Source organism: Apteryx rowi, unplaced genomic scaffold (genome assembly GCF_003343035.1).
Source record: "Apteryx rowi isolate R43461 unplaced genomic scaffold, aptRow1 scaffold_147, whole genome shotgun sequence".
NCBI classification, from domain to species: Eukaryota; Metazoa; Chordata; class Aves; order Apterygiformes; family Apterygidae; genus Apteryx; species Apteryx rowi.
Window position 1 is genome coordinate 1537903 of NW_020447719.1, and position 11819 is coordinate 1549721.

General features: G+C 37.1%; 1 long non-coding RNA gene across 1 annotated transcript in view; it reads right to left on the reverse strand.

The window, feature by feature from the left end:
- The window catches only part of LOC112962380, a 30434-nt gene extending 18744 nt beyond the window's left edge, over positions 1-11690 (reverse strand). Inside the window, exons 1-2 of the long non-coding RNA XR_003252289.1 lie at positions 11636-11690; positions 7992-8182 (exon numbers count right to left, since the gene is read on the reverse strand). This is a non-coding gene — a long non-coding RNA (uncharacterized LOC112962380). The remainder of the gene's footprint in view (positions 1-7991; positions 8183-11635) is intronic.
- Positions 11691-11819: the final 129 nt, after the last annotated feature.

An 11819-nucleotide genomic window follows, 5' to 3' on the forward strand; every position in this document is an offset into this window, starting at 1 on the left:
TCATTTTATGTGAGTCCCCTCTTCTAAGGTAAATACTCTCAAGGTGTTTTATGTATAAGGCAGTGCCAACAACAACAAATCAGGAGAGAGTGTCTCTGAAAAACACATTCAAAACATACAGAGGTCTCTCTGTGCCAGGTAGATTGTAATACTGACTTAAAAACTCAGTTGCCCCACAGCATTTCAGACTGTTATACAAGTGGTGCAGGATTACAGATTTGATGATTAGACACGATATTACAGAAAGGATTATTGAAAAGCAGTATATAGTAACAGATCATGCAACATGTTTTATAAGTTGGGCATGATTAAAGAAAGATAACCACACATATTGTTACATTCATGAAATTAACAAATGTGCTTCTCATTTTACTTTTAGAAACTTGCATTCTTCTCCTTTTAAATCTCTCATAGTTATCCTGCAGAGGCAAAACCCTCATAGATTTACACTGGCTACGAACAACAATTTATTTCCCATTCAAGTCTTTAAAGGCAACGCTATTTTTTCTTCTGATGTTCTTCTTTTCCAAAGGTCATTACCCAACAAATCAAATGTCTTGAAGCTTGTAAGCCTGATATCAAACATCTAGAGTTCAGGAAAACACAGAAGTGTGTATTAAGTAAGAGGATAAAACAATGTGATGAAAATGCAAATATTTTTACCTAAGAAGTGGCAGCAATTCAGTGGACAAAAAGAAAAGGATATAACATATCATGGAAACCTTTTGTATGGGTAAAGCAAATTGTTTAACTGCAAGGTATTACTATCATTAAATAGGGAGTAGCAATTATATTATATCAAACTATATTCATAAAAATGTATCCCTGTTATTATCTTGTAAAATGAAATTCAATGACTGAATAATATATGAAACTTGGAGTGTACTAAAGTATAACTAATATCTGTTCATAGATTAGATTTTATCTTTAAAAATAAGAATTGTAAATCGTTACTAAGAAAGCTAGAATTTTAAAAACTAGAACACAAACTGATCTTATGTATTGTTGATCTATATTTTCTCCCATTTTATCATCTATTTCTAAAAGCAATATAAATCCCATCGTTAGGAGAAATATTAACTATGGAGGAAACCAAGTACCAGAGAAGACAAGAATAAATATGGCTACCTTTCCCCAAGCTATTCTTTAGACTGTTAGAAGCTTGACTCTGCCATCCTTATTCTGGGTAAACAGTGCTTTATTTCTGTACCTACTAAACTGGTACTACCTGGCATTTAGTGAATTAATTTTTCTACAAGTTGTTGTATTGATAGACTACTAGAAGGGTGTCTTCTTTTTAACTACAATAAAAAGTTAGCATATTTTCTTATCAGTGTACACGAACATTATTTTAGCTTGACTGAATTCTCATGAACCTCAATATGTCTCATTCAGTTTAAACAAATATCCACTTTAACTCCTTATTGTGTTTGAATTTGGTAATATAACACCTTCCCTTCTTCGGGGAAACTTGATTAAATTCTAAACATATTTTGGGGTTTTGAGATAAATCATAATTAATGTACTGTACGTATCATACTATAGAAACATTGTAGAAGAATGAATACTAGATATCACTAGAAATACTAGAAATTATTAAAATATTAAAAACCAAAGACATTTAATATATAGCAAAATATAATAACTATTCTGAAATAGTTGTATTAATTAAACAGATCCTGCAGTCATCAGCTAAATGTATATAATCTAGAGATAACAATGCAAAAGCAAGCCAAAAATAGAGAACAAACAGGCCTTTTCAGGAAGGAAGAAGTGTATTGTATAAGAAGTATAGAGAAACCTCATGAGTCAGTGCTTAAAAACAAAACAAAACAAAACAAAAAATAACTTATGACTAAAGCCGAGAAGAAACAGACCATTTCATCGATGTTTATATAGACCATAGTGTAAAAATGAAATATTTGATTTAAACACCAAAAAATCTTTAAAACATAATTTAAATAAATTTTGGTTTATTATACTCAATTGAATGAATGAAATTATACATTTCACTGATGGTTCAAAATACAGATTATAGGAATTGGAATACAAGTGCATGCATTTTATATGATTACTTATTTGTATTTTTGTGCACAATTAGTTTTTAATTCCTGTAGATTGATACAGTAACTCTAAAGACAGCCCTGCAAAACAGGAGATGGGAAATTGTGCCATTCCATGTTTAAATATCTAAGATACTATGACTCAGAGACACATGTTTAAGACACATTCTCCCTCTTTTCTTTGAAGCATTAATAAATGTATTTCTACTTTGACAGGCCAATGTATACCCAGTGGTAGCTGAGCAGGGGTGTGTGGAACCAGGACTTCCTTAACTCATTTTCCGTCTCCCTTCCTCCCTCCCTACTACCACTTCTTAAAAGAGGTGAACACTAAGCAAAGTAGTTCTTCCTTTCCCCACAATGGCCACAGGTAAAGTCTGGGAAGGCTGAGCAAAGGAATAAGATGGACCTGCCCAGGGATTTCTGTTTGAAATATTTGCTGATTCTTGTAACTCAGCTGAAAATGACATGCACTATGATGCTTCGGATTAGATACGTCTTTGATGTATTTTAGGAGTGCATTAAAGATGAAATACATTAAGAAACAAACATTCCTTTCTCTCATAACAATGAAAAACAAGTGCATGTTTAAATTTTCAAGGGAGTAGACTGGAGTTCTGGCAAATGCTTTTTAATATTGAAAATGGAAAACAATGAATATGCTGAGAGAGCTAATCCCTGATACAATGCAAGAAATATATTTCCTTTTCATAAGTTCCTTTAGGAAATTTATGTCCTAACCCTCCAAAGGCATGCACAAGTTTAACTTAATCTATATTTGTGTTTCTATTCTGAGCTTGCGAAAGAGTAATAAAACCCCCTCATCTAATAAAGGTATCAGATATTCATTACATTCACTGCTTCCCCTCACACCATTTTCTTTGCTTTTGTGTACTCAACCATAAGAACAAAAAAAAATAAGACTAGGTGAAACACACAGAAGAAGAAAATATGAATATTATAGTAAACTATTAAAAAAACGCCACCCTGTAGCCCCAACACATAAAATTTTGAAGGAAGGCTAAAACTTATCTTTGTTCTTACCTGTCTCAATATTACCGTAGTCTTTCACCAATGAACAATCCCACATACCAAAAGTGCTGCAGGATGTGATCAAGCATTGTTGTAGCTCTATTTCCTGGCATTCTATGTTTAAGGGAGGTATTTTATCTTAGTTTTACTTGTCTGCAAATTAAATGTTTCATGTAATTTTCTGTCTAATTTAGAAAAGAGGAAAAGACCAAAAAAACTTCTCTTTACAACACTGCCTGTTTTCTGGTTTCAGAGGGCTTAATTAACTCTTTCTGGTTTTGTTTCTTGTGGTTTTACATCCATCGTTTTCCGCTTGAGTTCTGGTTTCTTTTTAAAAAACAGAACAAAGTTTTCCATGGCTCCCACATAAAACTATTGGATAGGGTACTGTTATTTTTTTTTTTAATGGATACTTTTGCTAGTTTTCTTAGTAAATTAAAATTGAGGGGGCTATGCATGAGGGAAGGAACAGTAAGTAGGAAAGGACCATTTTATCTTAAGAAACAGGCTGGATTTTCTAATGACAACAGAATTTAAAGACATTTTACTGTTAGTTTATTATTCTAAAAGTTTTATTATTTGCATAATACTGGTTTGGAGTTTTAGCTGTACATATTATTATAATTTCCTTTTAAAGCAAGTTCTTTTTTTATGTATGTATATTTATGTATTTATTTAAACACACATACATTGTATTTTTGAAGGGGATTCTTGGGACACTTTCCTGAGTGCTAATATTTCACTACACTTAGGCAGAGCGTCACAGAGTTAAATAGAACCACATAAGGCCAGAGGCAGACAAACATATAGTGATTAGAAGGGTCAGAGCTTAAGTCTCTGTGTCACCGATTCTTATTTTCTTAAATTTTATAAGTGCTTTTCACTATCCACAACATAGACTATGGTAGTGCTGGCAATTCCACATTGCACCTCAAATCTTACTCTTAAGTAACTCCATGCACTACAGTCTGTATGGGATCCACACTCATTTTATTCTCCATGTCTGGCTGGTCTAGCAAAAAAGTATACAATCTCATAAGAGTTCAGTCTAAATGGAGTCAACCAGGACCACTAACTACTAACTCAGTGGAACTCAAGCCAAGAATCAGAACCCCGCGCCTTCCAAATGTGCATATCCCTTTACTTACAGATAGTTCCACTGGAATCTGACATACTTCATTCATGTTGCTACTTAAGATCATGTGATTCAAGGACTACTCACCTCTGTTCAAGTTTCAGTGCTTTAATTACTAAAAGTTGTTAGTAGAAATTAGGGTATGAATTAGAAAAACACTTGCACTAATTAAAAATCGCTAGCAATGGATTGCTTTAAAAGCTGGTCCTCTTAAGGTAGTGTTTTCCTATTTTTGATTTCTTGGTATATACTGTTCAGTTCAGTGGCCACTTAAACTAAAGGTACGCAGATGAAGAGAGTCCAGAAAAACATGTGGTCTGAAAGAGAAGCTTGCCTCAGTTACCCATTTTTAACCTTCAAAGAGTTAGACATTTAAATCTAAACTACTCACCCTTGTTTCCCTCCACAATTAATGCAGAAAAATAGACAACTGCAGAATCATCCTAGACATTAATCTTAGGATGATATATTGCCTTCTGGAGGTGCCAGTTTCTCACCATTGACTATAAAAGGAACCTAGAGTTACTAGCATAGATTTAGATGTGCTCATTTTAGATGCCTATATTAGGGCAAATCAATCCCACCCGACTGACAAGACTGTCAGAGAGCAGAGGAGGAATACCACACGCTAACAGCACAAACAGTACAAGTTAATCATCTGATGCATTAGTTCCACGGGATGTTCTTGGGTTGTGTTTTGTTTGGCAGGAATTGTGGGAAAGGTGTTACTGAGGAAAAAAATAAGCTAAACTGAAAGAAAAGTGAAGGACAGAGTACATAAAAGGAGAAGAGGCAAAAGGAGCTATGCAAAGGAACAAAGAAGGGTGGAAGAAGCTGTGTGGTTCAGCCTTCAGCACAAGGATGGGAAAGTCCTAAGAGAAGATCTCTAGAGGATCCCAAACATCCTGCTTTGTGTCTGAAACTGCAGTATCTGATTGAATCCTTGATTGGGTCCCCTCTGCACTTTTCCCTACACACAGCAGAGAATATGAACACTAGGATCCTAGCACCATCTGCCTTATAAAACAAAAGCCTCTCCTGTATTATTCTTAGTCCAGCGTAGAGGATGGAGAAAGGTAATTCTAGCTGAGGTTCATCCAAGTTTCCCACACACAGTGGCACAGATATGCTAGGACAGTGGTTCTCAGATGGTTCAGACCAGTGGATCATCACCAGCCCTTAAAATTTCTACAAACCATTACATATGCTGTCAAGGAAATTTCATACATTAGGAGTTTAGCAGTACATATTACTGAATACAGTCCCACAGATCAGCTCTGGGCCCTGTATGTTATCCTGGTAGACTATTTGCAACCTACCATAACAGCCTCCAGTTTGAAAGCCACTGCTAGGGGTTGAGGGCTTGAAATTGAAAGACTCTGAAAACTATAACAGCAAAACAGACTTGACTTTTTTATCACCAAGCTTAGAAAAACTCAAAATATGAAGATATTTAAGATTTACATCTATATCTAAATCTGAGTAGATCTAAAAGTCCCTTATAAAGATTAATTTTGAAATCCCTTTAAATAATCCAAGGTATTTTTAGAAACATAGGTGTTAGTTTTAGTAATTACTAAGCACGTGCAACTCTCACTGAAGTCAGTCAGAAACAAAGATAATAAAATTGTCAATGTTTGGGCTGCTGTTACGTACAAGATTTTTTTAATATCTTTTAATCCAGTTCTGTCCTAAACCAAACTGCCTTTACTGCTGCATAACATGTTATAGCCTCAAAATAACCTACAGCAGTCCTATTACTAGATATGTCCACAACATGATATATTTAAACTCTGTTGGTTCAATACATGGCTGCCATGTTATCTAATTGACAAGAGGGAACTTAGGCAGAGGAAAATCCTATTGATCCCATCTGCTAATACATAATAGGAATATAGTCGATGCCACAAGAAATATTTTAATTTTCCTCATTTTTATTAGCTAATAACCTTACAGAAACATTCTAAATTATATTAAAAAGATTGTTCCTACTAACCTGAATATTTATAGTTGTCGTATTGCATGATAATAGAGACAATTCCCCAGTCGACACTTCTTTTCACTGACCATAATCCATGCTTAAGTACTCTAAGCATGCTTGAATTTATATATACACAGTTATAAGCATTTTATGTAATACCTTTTCTATACTTTATACTACTGTGTACAATGATTTATATTAAGGTTTTAATACTATATATTGCATATCCACACATTTCCATAGATATACAAATTTAGATCTGGATACAGGTAATCTTCAGCTCTGCAATTCCTAATCAAGAAACAATTATTCCTGAATAAAGCCTGCATGGCTGAGCCCAGAGTTTTAAACTCTATGTATGTAAAATAGGTCGTTATTAATATTTAAAAAATGCTACTTTAGGTAGCTGGGATTTTTTTCTTGTTATATCTTTAATATCTTGAAAGCAGCCAAGATGATTTAGAACTGCATCTGCTCAACAAAGACAACCAATAATTTATTCAAGTATGTTACTATCATTGTTTATCACTTGAATGATTAATTCTTGATTAAGGAAGTGAGAATAAGGTAGCGCATTTTTTTTCTGATACTCTTCCTTGAAGGAAATTCAGAATGGGAGCTATTAGCTCTAATGACTCTTAAATGTTTCAAAACCATCTTGAACAATTGCCAAGGGGCAGAAATGCTAATGTTTGCTGAAGGAACCTAAGGCTTAACTGAATTATCTATTTTCTTATCCAAAGGACTTTGAAGTAGCATCAGTAAGAGATAATTTATTGTCCCACTCAAGACAATTAGCCAGCACTGATGAGAGAGGGGAGGGGGCTATATTTAGTCTTGCTAGTACTAATTTCAGTGAGTCAGTAGCATGATTCAGGCTGGTCAGTGATGTTGATGTTAGCCTCAGAGAGAGATAGCTTGGTTATCCGTATTGTTTTTTTATCTTTTGGAAGGGGAGACGGGGAAGGAAAAAATAAACAAAATGTTTGTAATTTGATCACAGAGCAGTGTATAGCAACAAAAAATTTTATGAACCACTTAACATTAGCTGACTATGCTTTTAAAGGTAAGACCGCCAACTTCATAAAAGTGCAGCATTAAGAAGTCTCAAAAAGCAACACGTCTGGAAGTCATCCACAGTAGTGTAATACAAACAAATTAACCTTTTACATTTCATTGCCCAACTCTACATACCACAACCCCCCCAAAAACACTTTTGTACTTTAGTAAGTATACTGGATATTCCCACATTTTAAATCTTGGGGTGATAGCTGTGCTGCCTGACAAATATATATCCATATCAGAGAAAGGCACAGAGATGGATGATGGCTAACAGCAGTTCTTGGGAGATGGGTAACAGCGGTGTTATTTTTAACAAACCCTTCTAGTGTACTGGACCTAAATGCCTCCAGGAGAGCCTTGCTTGGGACTCTTGCCATCCTTTTGGAATTCAAGCATTAAGTAACAAGGCTAAACAGCCATGGGGGAAGAAAGTAAAAGAGGAAGGCTCCAAAAATAGGGAAGTGCCACATTGGAAAAGTCACTGGAGTGGGAGTAGGTGGGTGCTCACAGAATGTCATTTTGGGCTGTACTAGCGCACAATTTGCAGAGTAATAGCACACATTCATTCACCAGACATTTCTCACTTTTTAAGAGGCAGCCATAGTAGTACTGCCTCATTGCATTGGCACTTGCTTTTATTTTATATATTTCTCCTGAAAAGCCTCCCAAACATGTTATTTCCTGCTCTTTATAGCAGTGTAAAGTATGGTTATCCTACCCTGCTCTCTTTTTCTCGTCTCTCTCATGCCTGATCCAAGTCCTTTACAGGGTCAGATTCTCTGTCAATTCCAGGATTTTATGCTTTGCTATTTTTTTCTTTGAATGTAGACTTTGCGCCGTTTTTCAGGAACTATCTTTGTACTCTTTTATCTGGTCTGGGGCTGTAATAATGCTGTGCAGTGGCAGCACCTGAAAAGAATATGAAAAGAAACAGTTAGTGAGCATATGAAGTCCAGTGTATATTCTTTGGTGTATTTCAAATATGGCATATATGAAAAAAGGTGATTTGTATAACAACCATTCCTTTCTCTTGTTCCTTTCTTTATTTTAATTATTTTTTATTTCTCACCCTCCTGACTGTGCATTATCACAGTGAAAGAATATAAAACTAAAAGAAAAAATAGTTAAAAGTTTTGTGACAGAAATGAAAGTGAGCACAAAACTTAAAATATTTTAGATTATCATACATATTCACAGATGGAAACACACTATGCACAAATCCTGAGTTCCTGAACAGTCAAGAGAAGAATTTTGAGCTGATAAATCTGTGGATGTTTATGGATAAGCTTCTTTCCTAACGGAGGGGTAAAATTGATTTCAGGATAAATTGGGTGAGTTTGCTTTGTTTCACAAGGGCATTGTGAAACTGAATGGGTGGGTGATAGAGCAATCTGGCTATCATGACACCTACAAGACAAAAAGAGGGGTCAATTGTTTGCAAAGCCAGATTGTTTGGTCTTTTATTCAACACATTGACCAATCTGTTATGATACAGGATATTGTCACATAAGATGCAGCCTTAATGGCATTGCAGAAAATTGCTGTAGAGCTCCAGCCAGGAGCACAGGTGGAACAGGACTCTTGCCTAGAATGGTCTGTGAAGAGTGGGTGTGAACAGGGTAGTACTGGACTGAAAAAGTTGACTGAAAGATATGTAGCTACTCTGGTAAAAGTTTCTCTACACAAAATTGGTGGAATCTTCGGCCATTCGTTTCAGCATGTTTGCATGCAGAAATTCTCCTAACTTTTCACACTTTCTGCATGCTCTGCAGTTTCATGAAGTTTAAAAAAGCCTTGATTACACTTATTCCTCTATTGGCTCAGTTTTAACAAGATTAGCATAGTCAGGAAACCAGTTGCAAAATCTAATAAAGTTTTGATCCACGCACAAACTAGGAAAAGACCGTTTTCTCTGTTTTCTCTTCTTGGGTCAAGTCGATCATGCAAGTTTGCCAAAAGGTCCCTAGTTCATACAGAATGGTGAGGTGGTGACTCAGGCCTTGACCACCTTACTCACTGCTGACCACATATTGTAATGATCCAAATATACTCAGATTCATGCTCTTTATGCTAAAAGCCTCATAGTAAATATATCAGATTCAGGCAATCCACTTAAATTCACTGTGACACATTTTTTGCCTCTGTAAAAATGCACGATACTTCTGTCATTACAGTATTGGTCATGGAATGAGAGCAATTGTCATTGATTTGTCAAATCTGGCCTTTCCAATTTGTCTCCAAACCACACTGAATTTTCCTGAAATAGCAATGTTTCCTCAAAAGTTAAATGAAATATCTCTAGAAATAGTCCTTTGTGCATTTTATTTTTGCTTGCTTTGTATGATTGATGACCTAAATTAAATGGAATGTTTTCTGTTACTCAATTAGATGTCCTAACCTTTAGAAATAGGAGGAGTGCCTACCTTCTCACAAAAAAATGTGAAGAATATTGTAGCTGGAGGATTAATTTGAAAAACATTTTGAATCCGCAGAATATTCTCTAGAGCTACAAGGAATTTTTCCTTCTTACTTTCACTCAATTTGTGCTGCATATTTTTATGTTGTCCTGGCAAATTAGTGTAAAAGAGGAACATTAAATAATAACTATTTTGTGCCTTCCCATGAAAAACATATCCACTTAATGAACTCTACTTTAACAGTGTCTCGCAAAAATATTTTGGTATGTCCCTCTTTTACCCCTGCTTCCTTCCTACAAAGAAAATACAAACAAATTATTCCTATTTGATAGATGAAGAACTGAAGCACAGACTGACTACCTTCCCCAAAGACAAAATGAAGCAGGTACAGGCACATACCCAGACTGCAATGCCTTGAACACATCATCTTCTTCTTAGCTTAACCAAAGCTAATTTTGTCTGCCTGAAAGCTGGGAGATATGACAGAACTGTGCAGAACACATCTGCCAGTCTTATAAAGCTGGAAATGCAATTTTCAAGTGCCTAGGGAAGCCTACAGTGATCAGTGCAGATGAGGGTGCTGAACTGCAGGTAGAATGTAAGAGAATTTCTTGTTTTATATGTGTTCAGATAGTTTTATATTTCCCTTCTGGGAAGAAATGCAAGAAAGAATCTCAATAGATTAGTCTGCAGGATTTGTCTACCTCAGTATTTTGATTTTTCAATTGACCTCCAGATATGCAGAGGTAAGGTAGTATTTTTAGCAACTTCCAAAACAGGCAGGAGCCAATTACTGCTCACAGCCTCTTTTGATTGCCTCACTTGAACAGAGAGAAAAATGTAACAGGGATACAGGTAAGAAAGAAAGAAACAATGAAGCTCAAGCAACCCATGATAATAATGTAGTTAGGATGATTTATTTATTTGCCAGTCCTTGTGGGCTGTTTTGTACTGACTTCATTCTGTTGCTTTAACTCCCTACTCTCTGTAACATCTCAGATCTGTAACAACAGTGACACACAAGCTTCTCTGTTTCATGTCTTTTACAGCACTGGCTCTAATAGCAGTGGGATTTGAACACTAACAATGGAGAAACAGGGTATTTATGGTAGGCTAAAAGAACTTGACAGCCTATAGCACAGCTGGTCATTCATTCTAGTGAAATGGCCAGCAGAGAGGCCAATAGTATGTCAAAACAAAACTCTAAAACAAAACAAAGAGATTATGGAACTATATATGTCTTATGTATGAGAATTTTTCATTGAAGAGAGTGATCTACTGCATTGGAAAAAGACTTGAAGGTTGTTTTTTTTTTTTTTCCTCAATTTTACTCCCAGACCTGTTATTAACTTCCAGTGTATCCTGACCACTCACTTGGGCCCAGATGTTGACGCCCCCATTAATTTTTCATTGTCCGACCTAAGAGCCCGCAGGCTTGGGACAGAAAGGTGCTGAACATGTGCAGCTTCTACAGGCTTCCATTTCCTTTGCAGAAGCTGCTCATGACCCGAGAGAGGGAGGTAAGCCTGCAGAGGCTAAACCTCGTGAACCCACACCCCACAGCACTCAGAGCAACACACTCACTTCTGTCATTTAACCTTTACCTTCTCTGAACCTCAGCTGGCCCCATTTAACAAGGGACATAACATCTCTCTCACTGAGGCAAGCCTCGGTGATGCCTGCTCACTTTCACAATTGCATTGAGATCCTCACCCAGAAAACGCTGTGGTTCTCATTTTTATTATTAATAAACAACGAATAAACTGGTAGGGAGGAAGATTTTGGTTCCCCCCTCCCCCGCCCCAGAAAGCGCTGTCTCCACAGACACCAGTCTGGGGCTTAACGCCGTCCCTCAGCCACTCTGAGAAGGGGACAGCATCGCACACACTGCAGGGAGGGGGGGGGGGATCGGGAGGGGGAGGTCGCGGTGCCGACCCACACCTACCCCGCCGCGGGGACGCCGGGACACCCCGCCGCCCGGGCACCGCCGGTCCGCTCCGCGGCAGCGGGGGGCAGCGCCCCAAAGGCCGCCGGCAACGGCCGCGAGCAACGGCGCCCCAACGGCCGGCGGGAGCAGAGCGCGGGCCCCGCGCCCCCTGGGGCGGGGGAGGACCGCGCGCGGGCGGGCC